Genomic DNA, 12,230 nt, shown 5'->3' on the forward strand with positions numbered 1-12,230 from the left:
CCGCCCCAGCCTCTCCCAAGTCCTCTCCCACTGCGCCAAGGAGGTGAGCCAAGCAGCGCACAGGTAGGCCAGGGCTACCTGGCATGAGCTGGGCACATATGGCACCTGGAATGGGGGAACCCTACAAATGTCAGACTGGCTCCAGGCAAGTCTGTTCTAAGCTCTCAGGTGCAGCCAGTCTGACTGTGACAGAGTTTGTCACGGCTGCCGGAGGCCGAGGAAGAGCGTATCCCTGGAACGAAACTCTGAGATTTCAGCAGTGAATCAGGGCAGTGCAAGAGACAGGAGCAGGAATGCAGAATGAAGCCAATCCCCGGTACCAACCCACTTAACACCACCAGCGTATTTCCGGACAGGGAGATGGGCAGCTGCAGAGGAAGACACACAGGTCTCAGGCACGTCGGCCTGAAACCAGCGAGCTAGGAGGCGGCCGTGCTTAGCGTGCTCCTTGCTCAGCCAGCTGCATGATGGCAAGCCATTCAAATGATTTATTCAAACGCTCATTACAGTCAATCTATTTTTAAACAGAGGTGACGATAGTCACTGATAGCGGTTAATCATTTATAATTCCACGGACTAGTTAGAGGCCAATGTACTGTTACAGGGACTTCTGCCAGGCGGCTTCCGAGACTCAGCAAATTGCCAGAAATGCACCTTGGAAAGACTTAAAACTGCACCTAAGGACATCAGTGATGGCTGTCACCCGCTGAGCAAACTCAGCCACCTACAAGAACAAACACTCAACTAGCCCCTTATGGCACAGGAGGTCCCAGGCTTGAAAGACACCTGCCTCGGTCATTTCACCAGCCTCTTTTCCATTACATCAGACACCCATCTCAGCACCAGCAACTCTGGGAGCAGCCTTGTGCCGAGGGACGCCACAAAGATGAGTAAGCTTTTGTGAGGCTGTGGAGGTCTGGGGTGTTTGCCGGGAAGCAAGTGTGGCCAGCAGATGTAACTTTTTCAATAATCACAGGCGCCATGAAAAAGGTTGTATATAAACAACGCAAAGAGCAGCCGAGTAAATAGCCCCCCGGATGAGGCCCACCTCCGTCACATACACACCAGCGTGGGAACAGGGTAGGCCAGAACCTCTCCTCTGTGAAAGGGGCAGGCTGGGCCCTTCTCCACCACACGAAGAGGAAGTCACTCAGCTCCCAGTGTCAGGTTCAGGCTAGTCAAACTTGTGCCAACCATGTACGGCAGTCGAGCCAATTACACACAGAGCCTATGAAGTCTACCTTAAAGCGCAATCAATAAAGACTAATTAAATAGAATGTCATATTACAGGACTCCTTTGTCACATTCAGACTAATCTAATTAGAATTTCACTGTATCTTAAACCCTGACTAGCTCATTGTTAGATGTTTCATTACACAGTGCGGTGCAGCCAAATATCAAATTCCGGCTTGATCTTTAACCCGTCACCTCAATGAAAGACAAGAGAAAATGCCAATCAAACTTACTTACAGCTCAGGGACTCGCTCAGCGGATTGGTGTGGATAGGGGAGCCTCAGCATCCAAGCCCAGACGGTACCTGCTGATATTAAAAACCAGTTTCTATTAGTGGGAAGAATATTAGAATGAGAGCAGAAGTCAGAGCAAAAATTAACACCCTGGGATGGATCCGGGGGGTTTGATAAAAGCCAACATGAAGCTCAGCTCGTAGGCTCCAAGTCTGCCCAGATGGTGCCCTATATCAGCTGATCAGATGCAGGGGCCACAGGGAACAAGCTGTCACACGGACAGCAGGGATAAGAATCATAGAATATTAGAACTGGAAGGGACCTCACGAGGTCGTCGAGTCCAGTCCCCTGCCCTCACGGCAGGACCCAGCACCGTCTAGACCATCCCTGACAGGTGTCTGTCCAACCTGCTCTGAAATATCCCCAGTGATGGAGATTCTACAACCCTGCTCGGCAATTTATTCTAGCGTCTAACCACCCTGAAAGCTGAACCCCAACATACTCTGCAGGGTAGCTCCATAACTGGGCCCTTAAAAAGGGTGAACGTAAGAATTTCTTCCCTGAGGAGGGCCATGTGGCTGTTCTGATCGTTTCTGTACATTTCGGGAGCTAAAAACACCCTGTGGGAAAAGCACGTTATTCGAGTTCCACGATCAAAAACGCAGCTCTTAGGAAACGCCAGAATTAAGATTGCCCAGCCAATGCCAATTTGCCCCTCCTGCATGTGAATTAATCACCGCATAAATTCCACAAGGACACGGGATTCCTTCCACGGGGCTCCCCATTCAGCCCCCATGCACATGCTGGATTCCTGAAGGGGGTCCAGCCAGTAAACGAGGAGGGCCTCCCCCTCGACCGATGGGCGGGCCCAGGAGAAAGCGGAGGGAACAGCAGCCTCCAGAGGACGAGAAAGGACAGGACAGGGCAGGAGTGAGGCCACACAGTCACAATCCAGACTCCAGAAGGGGGCACCAAGCAGAAAGCCCCAGAGGGTTCAATTTGGGCACCTCAACATGGAGCACGTTGCCGGGGTGCAGTCTGAGGACGCCAGAGGTCGGCCTCGCGGGAGCCAGGCCAGCACACTCTTCCTCGGGAGGGCAAATGGGAGCCGCCAAGGGCCCAAGGCGGCTCCTGCCCTCGCACCCCTCTGTAACAAGGAGGTGGGCCGTGCCTCGGAGAGGAGACTCCCCTACTCTGCACCACGGGGTACCCTGCCTGCCCCCAGCGTCAGGCATTCGCTGGGTTGTCACGGTCGCCAGACTCAGCCACGTCGCCTCCTGCAGCTGCCGGACGCTCCCCCACCCATGTGGAATGGTTTCCCCAAGGCCGGCAGGCAGGACTCCTGGCGAGATGCAGTAGCGTCTGATGAGAGAGATTGAAAGCAGGAGTAAGCACCACCGGACGGCACTGCAGCCTCCCGGAGCCGTTATTTTGTGGCACGCTCAACAATTTCACTAGAGTAAAGAAGCACAATTTTCCTTTCGAGAAGCCGTGGTACTCTGCCCCTCACCGCTTTACAACTCTCTCATTAATGGCCATTTTAGCCCGTTTTCCTGAGGCTGGGATAAGTCTCGCTACCCAGTAACTCTCCAGACTTCCCCAGTGCCTCGACTGCCACTCGTTCCAGTCGCTTCACTCCAGTGTCACAGGAGAGGGCCAGAAGCGAGCACCAGCGGAATTTTCCAAAGCTCCTCAGCGAGCTAGGCAGCAGCACGTGTCCCACTGACGTTCAATTCGAGCTTCCACCATGCCAGAAACTTCTGAAAATTCAACCCTGCACCCTTTGCTGGCAGTGGAGAACTTTCAGCCTTGAATTCCCAGAGAGTGCTGCGCTGTCCCATTGGGTCCTGCGGACGCGCTGCTCGTAACGTTCTCCTTTCCCCCAGCACATTTCCCGTGCGTTTGTACAGCGCCTAGCGTGACAGGGTTGGTCTGGCGCTGGGACTGCGATAACAACGATCGCACAAACTCCTTTCGCTCCTGTGGAAGCCGTTCAGGCTCCCTGGGATTGAACCCTGGTTTGACCTCAAGTGCAAATTGCTTTGCCTCGTCTTCACCACCGCAAAAGGGCAGGTCTGGGAGGTCTCCTCAACACTCTCTGCTGAAGGCTGATGCAAAGAAATCATTTAGCATCTCAGCCATGCCGCTGTGCTTGGTTGCTCCCAGCGCTGGACCCCACATTTCCTGCCCCGGATGCTCGGTCTCGGACGTACATGCAGAGCTGCTCCTTTGTATTGGCCTCTCTCTGCTGCTTAGATTCTCTCTCTCCTGCTTCCTTTCTTACTTTTACCCACCCTCCTTCAAACGTCTTTCTACCCACTTTGCCTGGGCTGGGCTGTCAGGAGACGAAGGGAAGGATAACACGAGCTATTGGGCTCAATGCGGGGGAAACCGCAGGGAATTCTCTGCCCTGATTTTACAGAAGGTCAGACAGGATTATCTAAGGATCCCTTCTGCTGTTAAAACCACTGATGTTTGCAGTGTTAAAACCTATGAGATTGATAGAGTCGTCTAGAATACAAGGGGTGGCGCACAAAGGGGACATCTTGAACATGAATGTGACAGACGCCAGACTGTGCGCGGCAACGAGAGGAGGACGGAGCCAGGCTGGGGTTGCTCTTCACAAGGGGGCGCTAACAGAGGCAGGCCCCCAGATTCCAGAACAATAGCACTTAAAGGATGTTTGGGGCAGGGACTGTCTTTCCCGTGTGTTTGTACAGCTCCTAGCATAACAGGATCTTGTTCCGGGACCAGGGCTGCTGGGCCCTGCTGCGATAATAATGATCAAATTCCCATCACGCCTGTGGAACCCGTTGGGCACCCTGGGGTAGAACCCTGGTTTGACCTCAAGTGCAAAGTGCTTTGCCTTCTGCTTAGCAGAGGAGAGGAGGAGATGGAGAGAAAACCACAGACCCAGTTACTGCACTGCCCGCACGCTGGCGCCAGCCCTGCGCCTGAGGGTGCCGTCCCGCGCAAATGGGGAGCAGGGGCTGCCCCTTGCCATGGGAAACCCACATTTCTAAGGTAGCCCACCCGTGGCCAAACCACCACACCCGGCTGGAGTTACAGCAGTGGAAGGGGAGAGAATTTAGACTTGTTCAGGGGATGCAAAAATGGCCTGTGAAGTTTGCTGACCCCCAGACTCAGCGGGCTCCCGTCACTCCCCAGCCCTCTAAACAAGGGGCAGACAATGGGCAGCTAAGCCACTGTGCAGCAGAGAGGACAGGAGCTGGGAGCCACATTTTCACTTGGCTTTTAGCTAGTGGCTCCTTCCCCAGTGGAGCTGGAGCAGTGATGGGCTTGCAGGTGACTAGCACACATGCCAGTGCTCTGGTGCACACTCCTTTTCTGCCTGACGCCTGGATGACGAGCAAGAGCAGCTATAATTACAGGTAATCATAGAATCATAGGACTGGAAGGGACCTCAAGAGGTCATCGAGTCCAGCCCCCCGCCCTCAAGGCAGGACCAAGCTCCATCTACACCATCCCTGACAGATGTCTATCTAACCTGTTCTTAAATATCTCCAGAGAGGGAGATTCCACCACCTCCCTTGGCAATTTATTCCAATATTTGACCACCCTGACAGTTAGGAATTTTTTCCTAATGTCCAATCTAAACCTCCCCTGCTGCACTTTAAGCCCATTACTCCTTGTCCTGTCCTCAGAAACCAAGAGGAACAAATTTTCTCCTTCCTCCTTGTGACACCCTTTTAGATATTTGAAAACCGCTATCATGTCCCCCCTTAATCTTCTTTTTTCCAAACTAAACAAGCCCAGTTCATGAAGCCTGGCTTCATAGGTCATGTTATCTAAACCTTTAATCATTCTTGTCGCTCTTCTCTGTATCCTTTCCAATTTCTCCACATCTTTCTTGAAATGTGGCGCCCAGAACTGGACACAGTACTCCAGCTGAGGCCTAACTAGTGCAGAGTAGAGCGGCAGAATGACTTCACGAGTTTTGCTTACAACACACCTGTTGATACAACCTAGAATCATATTTGCTTTTTTTGCAACAGCATCACACTGTTGACTCATATTCAACTTGTGGTCCACTATGACCCCTAGATCCCTTTCCGCCATGCTCCTTCCTAGACAGTCGCTTCCCATCTTGTATGTATGGAACTGATTGTTCCTTCCTAAGTGGAGCACTTTGCATTTCTCTTTATTAAACCTCATCCTGTTTACCTCTGACCATTTCTCTAACTTGCTAAGGTCATTTTGAATTATGTCCCTATCCTCCAAAGAAGTTGCAACCCCACCCAGTTTGGTATCATCTGCAAACTTAATAAGCGTACTCTCTATCCCAATATCTAAGTCATTGATGAAGATATTGAACAGTACGGTCCCAAAACAGACCCTTGAGGAACTCCACTTGTTATCCCTTTCCAGCAGGATTTAGAACCGTTAACAACAACTCTCTGACTACGGTTATCCAGCCAATTATGCACCCACCTTATCGTGGCCCTATCTAAGTTATATTTGCCTAGTTTATCAATAAGAATAAATGGGGAAAAGGGATTCAACCCCAACAAGGTGCGCCAGAGATAATCGGTGCTACCCGTTACAGACAACGCTGTTCCCTGGCACTTACCAACGCTTGTGAGGCGAAGCTGCTGCAGTGACGAGCACCACAGAAAAACCCAGCAGGAAATTAGTTCTTTATGTGGGGCAGTTTTGGGGCAGTAAAAAAGGCAGGAGCTGCACCCTGAATGGTAAGGATGAAAAGGGTCAGGCATGAAACCCGTGGAAAAAATCTGAGGTGACCCCGTATGCAATACTATTAAAGCTGCCAAAGTGTTGTTATTCTAGAGAATCCTATTGCATTTGCTTGTAACATTTATCAGATGTTCGCCTTTCAGGCTGTAATTTTGTTCTCCCAAATTGCAATTTTTCTTGAAAGTCTGATACAAAAATGTGGAATCATTTTTAGTCTCAAGAGAGTAAAATTAAGAAATAATCCACCATATCCACTGTTGTGGGGTAGAAAACTGAAATTAGGTAATGAAAATCTGTTTTGGTTGTGCTGAATTACACACACACACACACACACACACACACACACACACACACACACACACACATACACACACACCGTTTTTAATGACAGTGTTGGTCCCAACCTTCAGTGGGCACTGGGCATGCAGATGAACCCTGTTTGGAATTTTTGATCTTGGGATCTGACTGTGGAAAAAAAAGCAGAGCCCCTACTCACATCCCACTGCTAGTTTACCTGGCTGAACTTGGCTGTTTGTTTGTATATAAAACTCTACACAGGTAGTGGGAAAAGCCTTTTTTCCTGCTTGGTTTCCAGTTGCAAAGCCAATTTGCACCCTCACTCTAACTCTTAAGAAAAAGATTTGCACCTCCAAAGTTTATTACTTTTAGCAAAAAGGAGGATTTTTTCCTTACAGTTTAAATACTCTAATCAATGTTTTTGAAGGTAAACGTCATTAAATATAGTCATTTGACCCCTTTGAAATAATTATCTATTTTCTCAAAATTCAGGGTGAGAAGATTTACATCATTGAAGCATGTGGATGAATCACTTGTGCAAAGGGAAATTTAAAGCACGTGCTAAAACTGAATAAAAAGGACTCGATGTAAAAGCTAGCTCTTGTATCTCACTCTCTCTGGGTCACAAAAACCTGTGCTGGATTTTTCCAGGGCCGGAATGTTGCTGCTGGAAAGTTTCTGGTCTTGGATCCATTCCCTGCACCGGGGGAGTCTTTCACCTTCCATGCACTCAGCATTAAACGATCCCTCCCCACACCCACCTTCCACATGAATTAACTCCGACAAGGCTATTTCACCACATGCTGCAGAGCAACCACCCTTCGCTCCAGTCCGCCACTCTTTTCCCTGGGAAAAAAAACCAGATCTATGGTGCTGGGCTTCCCAGCTGTACTAACTAGGGATGTCATAGTGGAGTCGATAACCGATAAGGAAAAGCGTACAGGTTAATGCTACAGACCACATGCATTCTCTCCCTCCCCTCCACCAGTACATTTTTAGCAGGCTGGCCAGCAGCTCAGCTCAGTCCTGTCTTGCAATGGATCCAGGACCTACCCCGCTGCAGCTCTGCATCTAAAGTGTATTAGGAGCCAGGCGGGCAGGCAGCCCGGCTCAGTCCCAACTAGCACCTAGTCCAGGAGCTCAGACCTCCCCTGGATAGGGGCAGCTGCCACCCTGGTTTTTAAACTGGCTCCTCTTGTGGACCAGCTCCTGCCTGGCACCTAATACAGCGACAGCAGTGCAGAGTGGCAGGGGCCTCCTCAGGAGGGGGGCCAGAGCGCACTGACCACTTGTCCCGCCCCCTGGGCACTATAGAATAGTCGAGGAACCGATTAGAATTCATGAGGTTAATTGAATATTCAATTAACCGATTTTTAAAATCCCTAGTACCAACCAATGTGCCGCTTGGCAAATCTGTCCGGTCAGGAAGGGACTTGTTGGGCCCAGCCTGTAGCTGTGCTTCCACGGTCATTATCGGCCCACGCCAGCCTTAAAACAATGCGTGGACCAGGGCAGCTGGGAGGGACTGGTGCCCAGGCAATATCTTCGGCTGCCTCACGCAGCGGGAGCCAAGCCAGCACGCCACATGCGAATGGCGTTCGGAGCTCGCCAAGAGGCGGAACGGGGCTCTGGGGGGAAGAGCTGCAAGCAAACCCACGTGCAACTGATACTGTAAAAACAGAAAGCCTCAGCCTGGTCTCTGGACACCACGCCTCCCGGGACTGCTGCCAGGAGAGAGATGGCAAGAACCAGCCATTCGATGAGAACACTGGATTTTCTCATGGAGCCCCTTGGCTTCCGGCCTCGTTACAGCCAATCGGCAGCTTGCTAGTTTACCCTCCGCCTATTTAGGGTCCATTACGCACCCATCACCACGAGCAACTTGCAGAGCTAGGAAAAGAAACCAGCAGACGAAGGTCTGGCACGTGGGGTCTGGCTCGTGGGGGCACGTGCCCGTCCCAGCGCAGTAACCGTGCCTGTGTTGTAATTCGCACAGGCTGCGCCAAGCCCATAAGAACATCAGGCCAAAGGCCCATCCGGCCCAGTGTCCTGTCTGCCCACAGTGGCCACTGCAGGTGCCCCAGAGGGAATGAACAGAACAGGGAATCCTCACGTGATCCCTCCTCTGTGGTGGATTCCCAGCTCCTGGCACCGGGTCAGGTCTCTGCTGGGCGCAGGATGGGCCAGGCCTGCACTCATGGCTTGTTCCTGCTGCAGGAAGAGCCCAGCGGTGCAAACACGGCCGTTTCCACCAATACGCTTTGCACGGGGAATGCTGCGCCCAGCTCTGCTGGACACGAGGCTCCCTGGTCGCAGGGTGCAAGGCACAGAGCGTCTGGGCCTCCGTGCTGCTTCTCACACCCGGTGGCAGCTCGGCAGCAACCGGACGCACAGCTAGGCCCCTGGGTGGGGCTAGGGCAGAGGGGGGTTCTCACTAACTCCAGGGTGATTGGAACGCCAGCCAAGCTGCCCAGAGCTAGTAGCCTGGACAGTGGGGAGTGCTGCCCTCCAAGGGGGTATGTAGGGCAGGGGAAGGGCCTTTGGTCCCCCAAGGTGCCCACCCCCACAGCACAAGGAGGCCTGCAGGGTCCAGCAGCCACAGAGAGCTGGCTGCCTTATCCCAGCCTCCACACACAGCCCCTGTGAACCAGCCTCCCCCCCGCAGGCATCACCTCAACTGCTCATCTCTGCTAATTGTACAAACCTAATGGAGGCATGCATTGGCAAAAAAGGGTAACGGCCATCAGGCCAGCAATAAAACAGAAGTAATGGTCCGTGGGAAGAAATCATGTCCACTTAGCACCAGCTCTGAGAGAAGAATGGAATAGCAGCGGCTTCCCTCTGGATGCGGATTGCTTACAGCCCGTTCATCCCCCACAGAGCAGGCCACCTTCTGCCCCCGCCCCATGGCCCCCCAGAAACAGTGAGTGAAAGGGGCACTGACAGCAGAGAGCACCCGGCCTGGGAATGCAACCCCAGCCCTTCCAGCCGCCGGTCCGTGGCTCAGAACCACGGCCAGGCAGAGCCGCTCCTGCAGCAGACGGGGGCAGAGGGACGGTCTGTCTTTGCGGGGTGAATCCATGGGGTGGGAGGGGCTGGTTTTCTTAGGGCTGGCAGGGACCTCAGGAGTCACTGAATCCAGCCCCCTGCCCAAAGCAGGACCAACCCCGACTCAATTATCCCAGCCAGGGCTTTGTCCAGCCGGGATGTAAAAACCTCTAGGGATGGAGACTCCAGCCCCTCCCTAGGGAACCCAGCCCAGTGCTTCCCCACCCTCCTGGGGAAACAGTTTTTCCTAATCTCCAACCTGGACCTCCCCCACTGCAACTTGAGCCCATTGCGCCTTGTCCTGCTGCCTGCCCCCACTGAGAACAGCCTCTCTCCAGCAGGGCCGGCCCGAGCCCTTTTAGCGCCCAGGGCCCAGGCACGCGGTGCCGCCACGCTCCCCTTATAGCTGCCATCAGGCGCCCCCCATCAGTTGGCGCCCTGGGCAGCTGCCCGGCTCGTCCATGCCTCGTCCAGCCCTACACTCCAGCCTCTTTGGAACTCCCTTCAGGGAGCTGAAGGCTGCTACCAATACCCCTCCCTCCCCCACACACTGTTCTGAGCTGCTCTTTCCTGCAACACCTGAGCTGCAGAGGTGAAGGTGGACAGGACACCGGTGCGCGTTCAGCAGGAGAGCACGTGGCCCGCACTGCAAGCCCAAAGGCCAGGGCCTGCGGGAAGGGGGTAAGTCGGCCGCAGTCTCTGCATTACTTGTCGGCTGCACTGGGCTCAGCACCGGACCCAGCCTCCCTGGAGATGCCTGCCACAGCACGCTGAGCAGATGTGGTCAGGGAACTATCCACAGGGATCCCAAGATCTCTCTCTTGAGTGGTAACAATGACTTTAGTGTTTAAGAAGGTGGCAAGGTGATAGGGAACAGCCAGCATGGATTTGTAAAGAACAAATCATGTCAAACCAATCAGATAGCTTTCTTTGATAGGATATCGAGTCTTGCGGAAAAGGGAGAAGCGGTGGATGTGGTATACCTAGACTTCAGTAAGGCCTTTGATACGGTCTCACATGATGTTCTTATCAATAAACTAGGCAAATGCAGCTTAGATGGGGTTACTATAGGGTGGGTGCATAACTGGCTGGATAACCGTACTCAGAGAGTAGTTATTAATGGTTCGCAATCCTGCTGGAAAGGTATAACAAGTGGGGTTCCGCAGGGGTCTGTTTCAAGACTGGCTCTGTTCAATAACTTCATCAACAATTTAGATATTGGTATAGAAAGTACGCTTATTAAGTTTGCAGATGATACCAAGCTGAGAGGGGTTGCGACTGCTCTAGAGGATAGGGTCATAATTCAAAATGATCTGGACAAGTTGGAGAAATGGTCTGAGGTAAATAGGATGAAGTTTAATAAAGACAAATGCAAAGTGCTCCACTTAGGAAGGAACAATCAGTTTCATACATACAGAATGGGAAGCGACTGTCTAGAAAGCCGTACATCAGAAAAGGATCTAGAGGTTATAATGGACCACAAGTTGAATATGAGTCAGCAGTGTGATGCTGTTGCAAAAAGAGAAAACAGGATTCTGGGAGGCATTAACAGGTGTGTTGTGAGCAAGACACGAGAAGTCATTCTTCCGCTCTACTCCGCACTGGTTAGGCCTCAGTTGGAGTATTGTGTCCGGTTCTGGGCACCACATTTCAAGAAAGATGTGGAGACATTGGAGAGGATCCAGAGAAGAGCAACGAGAATGATTAAAGGCCTAGAGAACATGACCTATGAGGGAAGACTGAAAGAATTGGGTTTGTTTAGTTTAGAAAAGAGAAGACTGAGGGGGGACACGATAGCCGTTTTCAGGTATCTAAAAAGGTGTCATAAGGAGGAGGGAGAAAACTTGTTCATCTTGGCCTCTGAGGCTAGGACAAGAAGCAATGGGCTTAAACTGCAGCAGGGAGGTTTAGGTTGGACATTAGGAAAAAGTTCCTGTCTGGGTGGTTAAACACTGGAATAAATTGCCCAGGGAGGTTGCAGAATCCCCATCTGTGGAGATATTTACGAGCAGGTTAGATAAATGTCTATCAGGGATGGTCTAGACAGTACTGGGTCCTGCCATGAGGGCAGGGGACTGGACTCGATGACCTCTCGAGGTCCCTTCCAGTCCTAGTGTTCTATGATTCTAGACCCCACCATTCTGCCATTCCGGAAGCCATCCCACCTAGAGTTGGGATTGTGTTTTTCCATGCGCTCGGGCACCAGACACTCCCTCTCCCCTGCCGGGTTTGGCCAGGCTGAACCAGCCACGCTCCTTACGCTGCCTCTCCTGGGGCATATTCTCCCTTCCCGCGAGTGTCAGGCCCTTCCCTGCGCCTGTTCCAGCCTGAATTCATCGCTCTGCAACAGGGAGGCCTCCCCAGTGCCTGGTGTATTAGCACTCGCACCTTCCCGTCTCTGCCGCAAAGGCTGCGCCTGAGACATCAGGGGACTGCCTGGCCAGATCGCACCAGTGGCTCGTAGGTATCTGATGGCCCCATGCGCCCGGCTCTCTCCTCCTGGCCACCTCCAAGGGACGTGTCCCCTGCGTACGCGCCACGAGGTGTCCAGGGCTTGTCTCTGCGCTTTGCACCATTTCCTCCCATTTCTATTCCATCCGCTTGCGAATAGCGTGGAGATTCATCTCCTCCAGAGTAGCAACCCCCCCCCCCCACTTTGTGTCACCCGCACATTCTATTTGCACCTTCCTCCTTTGGGAATCA

The 12,230-nt window shown here is 52.4% G+C and overlaps 1 protein-coding gene across 11 annotated transcripts in view; it reads right to left on the reverse strand.

Annotated features, from left to right (window-relative positions):
- The window catches only part of PKNOX2 (PBX/knotted 1 homeobox 2), a 341,221-nt gene that overhangs the window by 284,841 nt on the left and 44,150 nt on the right, over nucleotides 1-12,230 (reverse strand). For 6 of the 11 annotated variants that reach the window (XM_075909457.2, XM_075909454.2, XM_075909458.2 and 3 more), the window contains exon 2: nucleotides 1,471-1,540. The gene's annotated coding sequence lies outside the window, so the exon portion shown is untranslated. Of the gene's footprint in view, nucleotides 1-1,466; nucleotides 1,541-12,230 lie in introns of all 11 variants that reach the window. The other 5 variants (XM_075909455.2, XM_075909450.2, XM_075909447.2 and 2 more) reach the window with 3 other exon arrangements.

The sequence above is a fragment of the Pelodiscus sinensis genome, chromosome 25, assembly GCF_052426305.1.
Source record: "Pelodiscus sinensis isolate ZL-2025 chromosome 25, ASM5242630v1, whole genome shotgun sequence".
Lineage (NCBI taxonomy): Eukaryota > Metazoa > Chordata > Testudines > Trionychidae > Pelodiscus > Pelodiscus sinensis.